At 44.3% G+C, this 11,571-nt stretch overlaps 1 long non-coding RNA gene across 1 annotated transcript; it reads left to right on the top strand.

The window, feature by feature from the left end:
- The first annotated feature begins 233 nt into the window (after nt 1-233).
- Nucleotides 234-9,391, top strand: LOC134476084 (uncharacterized). The gene is made up of 4 exons (XR_010047558.1): nt 234-1,705; nt 6,167-6,414; nt 7,022-7,463; nt 9,187-9,391. It is a non-coding gene; the product is annotated as an uncharacterized LOC134476084 (long non-coding RNA).
- The last annotated feature ends 2,180 nt before the right edge of the window (nt 9,392-11,571 follow it).

Raw genomic sequence — 11,571 nt, 5'->3', positions numbered from 1 at the left:
ATCCCCTGTTCATAGACATGCTCCCTAAAACCACGGTGTCCTCAGCTGCTGAGGTATAGATCTGTTTCATTTTGCACTTGCTTAAAGGTCAGACACAAATTTCTCCCCACTATTGTACTGCATCTTGTCACATAGACTCTGTTCCATGGATTAGTCACAGCCTCGCTATCAAATTAAATATTCCTCGGTGGTTATTTTTAGAGAGTCTTTTTCTAACTCTATGTGGTACAATGATTTGTGTGCACCCACAGGAACCCAGGCATTACCAGGTGGGCTTCAAAATGTATGAGGGCTCAAATGCCTCTAGAAAGCAGCAGCTAGCAGAGCAGTGGAGTTTGTAACCTGGCTCTGTCCATGGGCTTCTACATCCAGCCCAAAATATTTAGTCCTCTCTGCCTTCGTTAAGCAGCCCAATAAAAGACAAAAAGAGATTCTTTGCACTCTTGTGAGTTGAACAAAGCATGCCTGTGCTATCTCAATCTCTTGTTCGCCTATCTCTTCCGTCCTAGTGCAAGGACACCCAGGATGCTAGTGTCATCATTCCAAAACTATACCCTCATGGAAAGAAGCCTGCTTTCAAAAAGGGCCTATCACCCCTCCTGAATGAGGCCTGAGCCAGTGTCAGTGATTATATCCCAACTTGTTCCTATAGGTTCTGCCTACATACTCAGGCCAGCCTCAATAGAGAAATGAAGCCCTCAAAACAGAACAGAATTCTGTATTTATCTGGGGTGGATAGGCATGGGAAGCAGGAGCTAACAGTGAGTCTTCTTTACCTACTAGAAGGCACTAAGAAGATAATAAGCTGTACATTTCCTGGGCTTGAAGGAACTCAAAGGTAGCCAGAGTGCAAAACATACAGAATGACTAAGCTATAATTCAAGGCAAAATTTAACATTTTCCCCTTAGGTATTGTCTGTGAGGAGGGCAGCAGATTTCTCACTCTTCATGTTTCTGTCCATGTGTAGTCTCCAGTAACTGTAACATGGGGAGCCTATCTCACCCAGATTGTGTGAGACTAGAGGGAAGTGGAAAAGGAGTAATTCTCATGTCAATTTGCATCCTCATTTAATCTAACTCCAAAATACTTCCTTCACTAAGCCTCCATCACTGAAGAAGGTGATGACTTAAGTTTCATTTGAGTTTTTCTTTCTCCATTTGTTCAGAAGTTGAATAAGGAAAAAAGAACTATTTGTTGGAGTATTGGGACCCTTTCAAAGAGTCCCTGTAGACTATAAATGCTTCAGATGGTCAAAGGCACAGAAGGCTGAGTGACTTTTTAAAAAATCCAAGAAAGCTTGGTCAAGAGGCAAGGTCTCTGAGGATTAGTTTAATTTCATTGGATATGGCCTAAAAGTAAATGGATGCACTCTTGGAGGAGATCTTATAAACCAATGCACAGAGGGAAGGAGAAGCATAACTACATGTAAAGCAATGACAAAGTAACCAGAGCCCAAATGGATAGAGGCAGAGTATGGAGAACTGTGAGCAGTCCGTATTTACTAATCTGTTGGTTAAGATGTATTCCCAAAGGCTCTTCTAAATTCAGGAGAAGTGACTGCAAGCAGAGTCAATGAAGACTAAGAGGAATGTCTACACAAAAACTACTGTGAAGACTCCAAGTGGAATAATATGACTGTGAAGTCTACCTAGAGGTGTGAGAAAATGTGGGCAAACACAAATATGACGTTGTACACTCCACCAGGTAAGGACAGCCTGGAAGGGCCCTGTTAACAATTCAGAAAACTTGCTGGGAAAAGTACAAATGTGAATTGCTTGATGGGAACTGTTTCTTCCAGAGGGGAGAGATAGAATCAGTAAATTAACAGTTGGGAAAATTAGCACTTATTTAACCACCAAAGAAAGACAAATTGAAGCTACAATGAGACCTTTCTTTGGCCAGTCAAAGTAAAAAACATTTAAACAATTCTGTGCAGACAGTTGTATGAAAGTAAAGGCTCTACTCCAAGTGAGTGGGTTCAGTCAGCTCTTCCACCAACAGCTAGCAACTGGATATCAAGAAATCTAAATCCATTAGCTCTTTGAGAATATATCAGGGTAAGTCCCATTTACATAGCTAGTCAATGCAATGTTGTCTATAAATACTGAAAATATCTCAAATGACCACCAAAAGAGGACAAACTGATTGAACATGCGGCATTGCTCCATGTAATTTTAGGTAATCATTAATAACCATGGAAGCCATATACTGACATACAGAGTATCTATTATGTAACCCTCCGGAAAAAAATCATGCCCAAAACTGCTCACAATGTGATTGTGATTATGCAAGAATAAACATAATTAGATACAAATCAGAGGGACATAAACCTTCTTTCTTTCTGTAGTTTTCCAATGAGGTTGTGTTGCTTCTATCTGGAACATAATTATACAAAACAGTACAGCTTCCTCAGAAGGATAATACACAGCACTGAAGCCTTTCTGCCCTCCTAGAAATGAGGATGTCTCGAAACCAGATTATTCTGAGACAGCATTAAGCATCATCTACTAATCTATGCTGGAAGGCCCAGGCCTTGACTTCCAAGACACAGGGCCATTTTTCTTCATGTTGCCACTGAAGGCTTTGGTAATTAAGCAGAGCCCAAAGTCACTCAGCACCTCTCACACAATGCTTGGAAAAAAGGCTTCCATCCCCTGGCGCTGGGCTCCTTGCCTCTACCTTCCTGCTGATAGCTTCTATTTTGCCCATTTGAATTTCCAGCCCTATTGCTCCATGGAAATGCCTACATTAATGCTATCAAGGATGTCTGCGATGGCAGATCTAATGATTGTTTCTCTATCCTTGTCCTACTTTTTCTGCTCAGCAGTATCCAAACAGTGACAATTCCTTTCTTAGAACACTTGTTTTTAAAAGCTTATAATAAACTATACAGTCAGCTCTCTGTATCTGTGGTTTCCAAATCAGTGGATTCAACCAATTCTTGTGAATTGAAAAAATATGCATATACATTTTTTTCCAGGCAGGCACTTATGCCACTGAGCTAAATTCCTGGTGAAAATATTTTTAAACATCATATCTATACTGAACACAGAAAAACTTTTCTTATATCATCCCCTAAACAATGCAGTACAACTACCAGCACAGTGGTTATATTGTATTAAGTATTTAAAGTGATTTAGAGATGATTTAAAGTATACAGGAGAATGTGCATAGGTTATATGCAAATACTAAGCCACATTGTGTAAGATACTGGAGTGTCCACAGATTTTGGCATTCACAGGGTGTCCTGGAGTCAATCTACTGTGCATACACTTAACTTTCTACCTGCCTGGTTATCCCTCTCATTGTACTCTTCTGATAATTTCATATCTCCCTAACCCTCTGCCCCAGGACTAAGACAACTTTTCATCTCACTTCCCATTCTTTCCTCTGTCATCTGATCTTGTGACCATGGACCCCAACTAAATTATAATGTCTCTCAAAGCTATGGCTCAACCTCCATCAATCCAGCTACCTTCCTCATACCTTTGTGCCTTACAGGATCTTGGGGGGGAAAAAGCGACCTCCATGTCCTTAGCAGCTCAAGCTTAACACTGCCAGTCATCCTTAGTACTTTCTCTTTCTCTCATATCTGGTCCACAGTGAGTTCTGTGGCTTTAACTCCAAGTCGATCCCAGATCTCTCATGCCAAATCACTTCCCTCTCATTTGGAATCCTCCAGCCTCCTTGTTGGTCTCCCTTCATTTTTGCCTCTACAGCTTTTTTGAACAGTAACCCCTTCTTCCCATGCATACCCATATCAGCTAAGTCTGAGATGCTCTTCTGGTCTAAGCACCTCAAAAACAAACTTTTGAATCATAACACACGATTTTATGAGCCTATCACAGACCCAAGTAGCTGAATTCTATCCCTCATGGGGGCCAAGGCATGGACATTTTTATAACTTTCTCTTGAACATGATCTGCAGGGATTGGAGAAATTCAGTTTGGGGATATATAGGATGTATTTGATCCTATTCATCCATCAGGTTTAATACAGGCTTTGACTTCTGTGCTCAGAAACCTATCCCTGGGGAACAGGAGGAATATGGACCTGTTCTGGACGAGATGGGACAGGAGTGCATGGCACAAGGCTAGAACAGAAGGCTGAGGGCCTTAAGGCCTGGAACTGGGTGATGCACTCCCAGTGCATCTTTTCCTTAGGGAGCTTTCTCCCTTAGTCAACAAGTCCTGGGGGAAAGGAATATGGGACTGACCACCCCTTACCCAACACCTAAGGGATAGAGGATGATTCAAATTCAAGAGTAGTCTTCAGAGAAGATGACTCCATCTCCATGTGGTGGATTAACTAACGGGCATCTTGTAATATCCAACTGAACTAAATCAGTGTGTTTCTGGGCATAGAAGACCCATTTGATGATTGTTGACAACAGCATAAAAAGAGAACTGGAGGGGAAGAGAGTGTGCTGTTGATTCTCCTGGAGAAGATTGTCACATTGATTTCCCTGATATAAACTCAGCTCTTCCCATTGTCTGGAGCTTGGGTACTTGCTATCTCTGAAAATGGTTACAGTTCTCTTTAGAGGAGCTCTGGTCCTTACCTTGAGCATCACTTCCTGGCTCTAGTGTAGATCCCTGTCTTCTGGAACAGATCCTTCACCCTGATGGAGCAGACTCTAGCTTCTACCACTGGCTTTTGAGCCTTTCCAGTGCAGATCCTTAATACAGACTTGCAAGAAATACTATTGGGCTCTAGGCCTCCAGCTGTACTTGTGGAGGACATTGCCATGGGCTTTAGGTCTTCAGCTGACTTGTGCAGGACATTGCTGTGGAATTTAAGCCCTCAGGTGGATTCTTTGGGTCTCTAGTACATGGACAGATCTATTGCATTCTTCTGCATTTGACTCTTTGGGGAAATATTATAAAATAATCCTATGAATTATGTGTCCTGTATTAAATCTATTCCCTTGTAAACCGTGAGTACAACACTCCACTTATTTTCTCATTCTTCTAGGCTGGCCAGATAGTATTTTCTATGGCTCCACAGACTCCAGGCTTTTGATTATTATAACCTCTTCTAGGTAAACAGAAGACTACCCTCAGTATTTGGTCAACAGAGACCTCGCCATGGCACAGGAGCCTCTGGACTCCTAATATTCCAGGCCTTCCTGTCATATCAGATGCTATTTCCCTACTATCTCCTTTCCCCTCCCTACACAATAAATTTTTTCCAGCTCATCCTATTCTCCCTATCTTATAGTAATTCACCTCTTAGATTTTTTTCAGTTCAGCTCTGTACCCACATATTATCACACTGTATCCTCCAAATAACCCTATGAGCTTCATTGCCACCTTTTCACCAGCAAGGAAACTAATTCCAGAGGGGGGAAAAAGCCTATCCAAGATCATATATACAACAGACAGTCCCAGAGCTTCAGGTATTTCTTTGCCTTTGCCCTGAGCTACATTCCAAGCTTTTTTTTTTTTTTTTAATTTTGAGACAGTGTCTTGCTAAGCCATTACTTTACCCAGCTGGGCTCAAACTTCCATCTCAGTCTCCCAGAATGCTGGGATTTTAGACCTATACCACCATACTCCAGCCTTCCTTCTCTATACTAGCAGAGAGCAGGGGCCACAGTCTTCAAGTTGCTGAACTTCGCAGTTCTGAAGAACCTGAAGTGGGCAGAGCCAGACCAAGGAGGTGTCACTGCTCGTGGATAAGACTGAAAGCTGTGGGAGATTCTCTGAGGGAGAATGAAGTACAAAAGGCTCTCTCTTCTTCACTGGCTCTTGGAAGTGACAACCACTGACCAGAGACAGACCACTATGAGTAGCACCAAGGCCCAAGGTTCCTAACACACCAGAGGAAAAGCATTACTCACAGAGCCTGTAGTAAATGCAGGCTGCTTCCAGCCTAAGCCACGTTCTAAAGGAGGAGGCTCCAGGGAAGTTCTGACACGGCTCAGGGCTACCCTGGAGTCAAGGGACCATCAGGACCATGAAGTCTGAGCAGACTTGGTTCATCTAGGGATATTAGGTGTGGAATGTTTGAGAAAACAAGCGCTTGCCTCTTAGGACTGCTGCCTAGCCTAGGATGCAAGGAGTGGGATGACCTGCACCAGTTCCATAGGGTGGGGAAGGGGAAAGCTAAGGGTTTCAACATCTACCTGTCAATAATGGGAGTTTTCCTCCCTCCTTCCACCAGACCAGAAGTCCCACGTCAGAAACAACTACAGGACTGGCAACATAAGAAAGGCTGGGTTGGGCTGGAAAGCATCTAAGGAAAGTTTAAGGAGGCCCATGGAATGCTTGTTGAGGAAGACTCCAACCAAGGGTGAGCACGATCCAGGGGCAAATTGTGACTTGCATGGGAATTGGCCAGCATGGGATGTTGCTCCTGAGCATTCAGCTACAGCCTCAGTCACCTTGGAGAGGGCCAAGAAAGACTGTTAGGTGAGATCCCCCACTCCTGCTTCCTCAATGCTAACCCTAAGTGAAGCTATTGCAGACCACACTTTTGTGTTACGATTTAGATGTAGAACATATTCTGATCTTCTTAGATGCTATTCAGAACCATCCATTCATTCCAGCCATTTCTGAATCGTACTTGATTGGCTTTCACTACTCCTGGACTCTTCCTGTCCTTGGAGATCTGAGCATGGCCAATCCAGAAGGATCAGCATGGGGGCAAGAAAGTACAAAGGCCCAATGGGTATAATTTCTCCTTCCAGATAACTGGACTCTGAGGAGAAAACATTAGCTTTTTTGTTTGTTGTAGCAGAAATTGAATTTAGGACCTTGTGCCTACCAGGGAGGCACTGTGCCACTGAGCTATAACTCCAGCCTAGGAATCTTGAAATTGGAATCCACAAGTCCTTCTAGGTCCCGCCAGCCTGATGTCCTACCCTCAAAATTGTGATTGTCTTCAGGGAGGTTTATTTTGTTCATGGTTTCACCTACTAACCTTCTATATGACCTTCAGACTACCTTCCTTTCAGAAGGCAGAAACTAGCCATCTTCTCCCTGACTAAATCCTTTCTATATCCACCTCATTCTTCAGGCACCTCCAGTCATGAAGGATTCACCTAAGATTCTGAGGAAACCCATCTGACATCCAGAGCATCAGAAGGAAGAAAATCCTCCAGAATTGGTCCCTGACAGGTAGATGTGGAAAAGGGTTGGCTGTCCCAGGAGGAATACTTTAGGGTACTTCTCTTAGCAGTACATCCAGCCTAGGTCAACTCCTGACCTGCATTGATTCATATACTGGTCAGAGGAGAAGCATGTTGCTGGCTAAGAATACTATGCAGCACCATTCCTGAGAATTTCTGCTCATCCCCTACCCTCACCCACTCACCCCACCCCTGCCACCCAGGATCTTCACACAAGCATCCGCATAACTCCAGTGAGATCAAACTCCAATTACAGAAGCTCATTAAAAGAAACTGACCCCTTCTTCTAAAGGCCAGAGGGCAGGCCTTATCTCTACAGAGTCTTCAGAGGTAAGTTTATACCTTATTGCTTCTTGTGGAAACAGACACAGTTGTTGGCTCTGCCAATATTAATAGCCATAGCGAAGTTTGTAGCCGTGGTTTAGTAGACTCATTGTATTGCTAACAATAAGACAGACAGTAAAGTCATTCCAGGAGCTAATACTGTCTCTGTAGAGTCAAGGGGTGAGTTTACCTCTGGTGAAGCTATCATGAGCCCCATGTACGAGGGCTCATGAGCCCCATGAGACCCTATACAAGGTGGTCAGTGGCAGAGTCTAGAAAAAGGCACTTCTAAAAAGTTTTTTTATTACCTGGTGCCCAGAAAGTTGCCTGAATGCTCCCTTCCTCCTGATAGAGAATTGCATTCTCCAAGTACAATGTGGCTCACTGTTCTCAGATACTCAAAGATCTTATGAGCTTCTGGGCCTTTACGCTTGCTAATTTTTCTACACAGGATGCCCTTCTTCTCTTCTGATAGCCAATTTCTTGTCATTCATCCTATTTGAGTGTCCCCTATTCAGAGGCTTCCCTGACTCTTTTGCCCCTGTCTTTGCCTGCAGGCTGTCATTAGAGAAGGAGGTTCATTTGCTTAGATTGTCCTAGTCAATAGCACAAGAGGGCCACAGTCAGCATACCAGGCCAATCCATCCCCTCATCCAGTGGTGCAGTGCCTGCACCTGTGCCCCCACAGTCTCTGACACCCACCATGACCATGTGAGAAGAGGCTTTCTGAACCTGCCTACCTGTCATTGGTCAGAGACCCTCCTGTCTCACATGTCACCCCACCAGCTCTGGCAGCCCTATTGCACAGTCTGCTAGGCCCCAGCCTAAGAGGAGACTTCACAGAAAGACCTCACCTGTAGCTGTGCAGTTCTTTCAGACACCAGCACTGACTGCCATTTCTGTCAGGCAGACAGCCTCCCTACCAGGCTTTAACCTGCGATTCAACGCTTCCCTGAGTACCATCATGTCCACATAGCCTTGTGTGAGGTGAATTTTCTTTTTTAGAGTTTGTGACAGGCTAGGAGCTGTGTGGAATGTCATACCTTACCTTTCACAGTCTTACAGTCTGGAGGCAGACATTTGTGGTCTGCACGTTCTAATGAGGAAATAAGAGTGATTAAGGAGGTTCTCTGATGTTTCAAAACAGTCAGAAGGGGCAACAAGATGTGCTAATAAGGCACAACATCCATTTTATTTTGAAAAGTAACCCCCCTGACTTTAAACCTTCTTGAGAGATGCTGAACACTCCCTACCCAGGGTGAGAGGCCAGAGGCCAAGGAAGATTACTCCAAGTGTCCTTTTTCTGACAGTCAGAGACACAGAGGATCAGGGATGGGGAAAGGCATGTTTATGACATTTCCAATTAGACTACATCAGAGAAGGACTCAGTAACATTGAGGATCCTGGTAGTGATAGTCTTCCTCACAGGGAGAGGATTGTGGAGCCCATGGTTCTAGATTCAAACCCTTGTCCTACCACGTACCGCTCAGGAACATGGGCACTTTCTTCTGGTATTATTAAAACTTTAGTGACTTTGTCTGCAAGATGGGCATAACCTATGCTCAGGAGAGATACTGGGAGAGCAGAAATGTAAAGGCTGTGTGTGAGATACCTGGTACGTGGCAAGGCACTCTTCAGGTGCCCAAAACCTGAGCTGCGAGGTATCAACTTCAGGCAACTAGGCCCAGGCCTGAGCAGCCCCATCTCTCACTTGTCTGACCTTTCTCAGTGGCTCCTGAGACCTCCATCTGATTCTAACAGCTAAGCTGGGGAGATGCGGCCCCTGAGTCAAAGTCCTGTCACCTGAAAGGGAGGCTGATGCTGAGGTAGACCTCTGCACTGGAGTGAATGAGAGACCTGACACACTGTTGCACACAGAATCCATCAGGTGTAAGAGTTAATGCTTAGCCATTGTTGATTTCCTATTTCTTGTTTTGAAGTCCTGTATCATTTTCATTGTTTTATTTTGATTGGCTTTATTCTGTTTTATTTTGTTAGATTTTATTTTCTTTGAAATAAAATTTTTAAAAAGGATAATGCTCTTTGATTTGTTGTGGATGCAGAGTAAGACAGGCATGGGGACTGGGGTGTAACTTGTTTTGCAGGATAAGGCAGAATCCCCAGCCTCCCCAGCTGTCTCCTCAACCCCATCACCTCACCTTGAACTGTTTTCTCTGTCTAGAGTGAACTACCAACAAGGTAGGAGAACTTTTCCCACTCAACAATCTCTGCCCTTGCCATCCCCAGGATGCAGACCACCTAAAAGAGAGTACAGAGCTCTTCTCATCTGTCTCTGCAGTTTGGACCCTCAATGGGCAGTGACAGTGGGAAAAAGGACAGCCTGGAAACTGTTTTGCCATGTCAGGATCCTTCTCCCTCTCCCTTCCAGCCATGGACCTTAATGAGGTACTTAGCTACTCAGCTATTCTGAGTTTGTTTTCCCGTGTACAAATGGGGTACACAGTGCCTGCTTTGTAGGGTTGAAGATGTACTTTGGTAATGAGTAGTTCAGTGGTCCATATACTTTTTCCAAGCACATTAATTCTTGTTCAGCTTATCAGGAGAAATTTCAGTATATAAGAAAACTCTGTTGGAGGGTTGGGAATATAGCTCTGTGGTAGTGCACTTGCCTTTCCTGCATGAGGCCCTGGCTTCAACCCCCAGTACTGCCACACACATACAAAAAAAAAAAGATAACTTTGTTGGAAGCAGAAGTGGAGTGCTCAAGGACTCCCCCACCAAATCCTGGGGGTTTCAAGGAATCCAACATGGAAAAACCCAGCTGCAACTCTGACAGACAGCATGAGTGCTAACTGGAAATGCCACAGCAGTAAGAGGTAGATGGATTGTTTAACAAATTGGCATCAAATTTGGAGCTGGATGTATCTCCAGTGGAGATTGTGGTAAGAATGGGGAATAAACCACACATGAGTGCCTTAAGGGCTCTGAGAGGGAGAAACTGCCACCAGGTATCCACTTATTTCTCTGGGCATGGTGCTCTAACTTCCTACAGGAAGGAGATGAGGAAATGAAAGACATCCTTGCTGTGACCGCCTCTCACCTGTTAAACAAACTTACTCTTAGTTCTTCACACAGAGCATCTTGTGCTATTCTGCACCTGCCAGCTGCAATGCCCTTTCCCTAAATTTTGTCCATCCAAATCTGACTTGCCTTTGAGTTCACACTGTCACTATATCTGGGAGGCTTTCTGAGTAGTATTTCCTTTTTCTGACCTCCGTTAGCAGAGAGGGCAATGATTAAGAGCTTGGGGCTCAGGTTTTCTGAAACATGAAAATGTGAGGACCAAGTAAGATGAGTCACAAACAGCTCAGTGACAGACACAGGAGGCATCTAGTAAACAGCAGTTGTTCATTATAATGTGGTCTCTCACCTGCCCCACAATTCCTTCAAACACGGGCGCATAGTAGGTGTCCATCGAATACTTACCCAGATAACCAGCAGGTGGCCCCACACCCCAATTAACCTGTCTTGTTGACTGTCAGCTCCTCTTGAGTCCCAGGAATCTGGTTTCCTTGAGTCACCAGCAACTTTCTCCAGGTCAGGGGAAACAGAAGGTGGAGCAGGAAGGTTGCTGGGAACACATGCTGGTAACCAAGATCTTTGGCCTCTGCCCCACCCCCTTCTCCACTATATTCCTACCTGATTTTTGTGAGACTCCTCAGGCAAGGAAGTTGAAGCCTTACAAAGTGTATGGTCCTCCTTAGACCTCAGAGCATTCCTCACAGACCATCAACTAGTGGCAACATATCTACCAAGGGTGCTGGAATAACCTGGTCCTCTTTTTGGTTTGTTTGTTGTTTTGAGTTTGTTTGCTTTTGTTTTTGTTTTTTCAAGACAAGGTCTCACTGTGTATTTCAGGCTGGCCTTGAACTCACTATGTAACCCAGGCTGGCCTTGAATTCCTGGCCCTCCTCCTGCCTTGGCCTATCTAGGATTACAGGTAACCTGGTCCTCTTTAATCAACATTTTATTTTCCTGCTAGGAACCTCAAAATGAGACTAGCTTTGACCAAGCACTCAGATAAATCTAAATGACTCCATCCCATTCTAAAACCCAGGCAGGCTGTGGGTTTCCTGTCTGCTGATCTCAATTA

Source organism: Cavia porcellus, unplaced genomic scaffold, assembly GCF_034190915.1.
Source record: "Cavia porcellus strain 051 isolate PalLab524CR breed Dunkin Hartley unplaced genomic scaffold, mCavPor4.1 scaffold_5, whole genome shotgun sequence".
NCBI lineage: Eukaryota > Metazoa > Chordata > Mammalia > Rodentia > Caviidae > Cavia > Cavia porcellus.
This window is presented reverse-complemented; position numbering and strand designations above follow the sequence as displayed.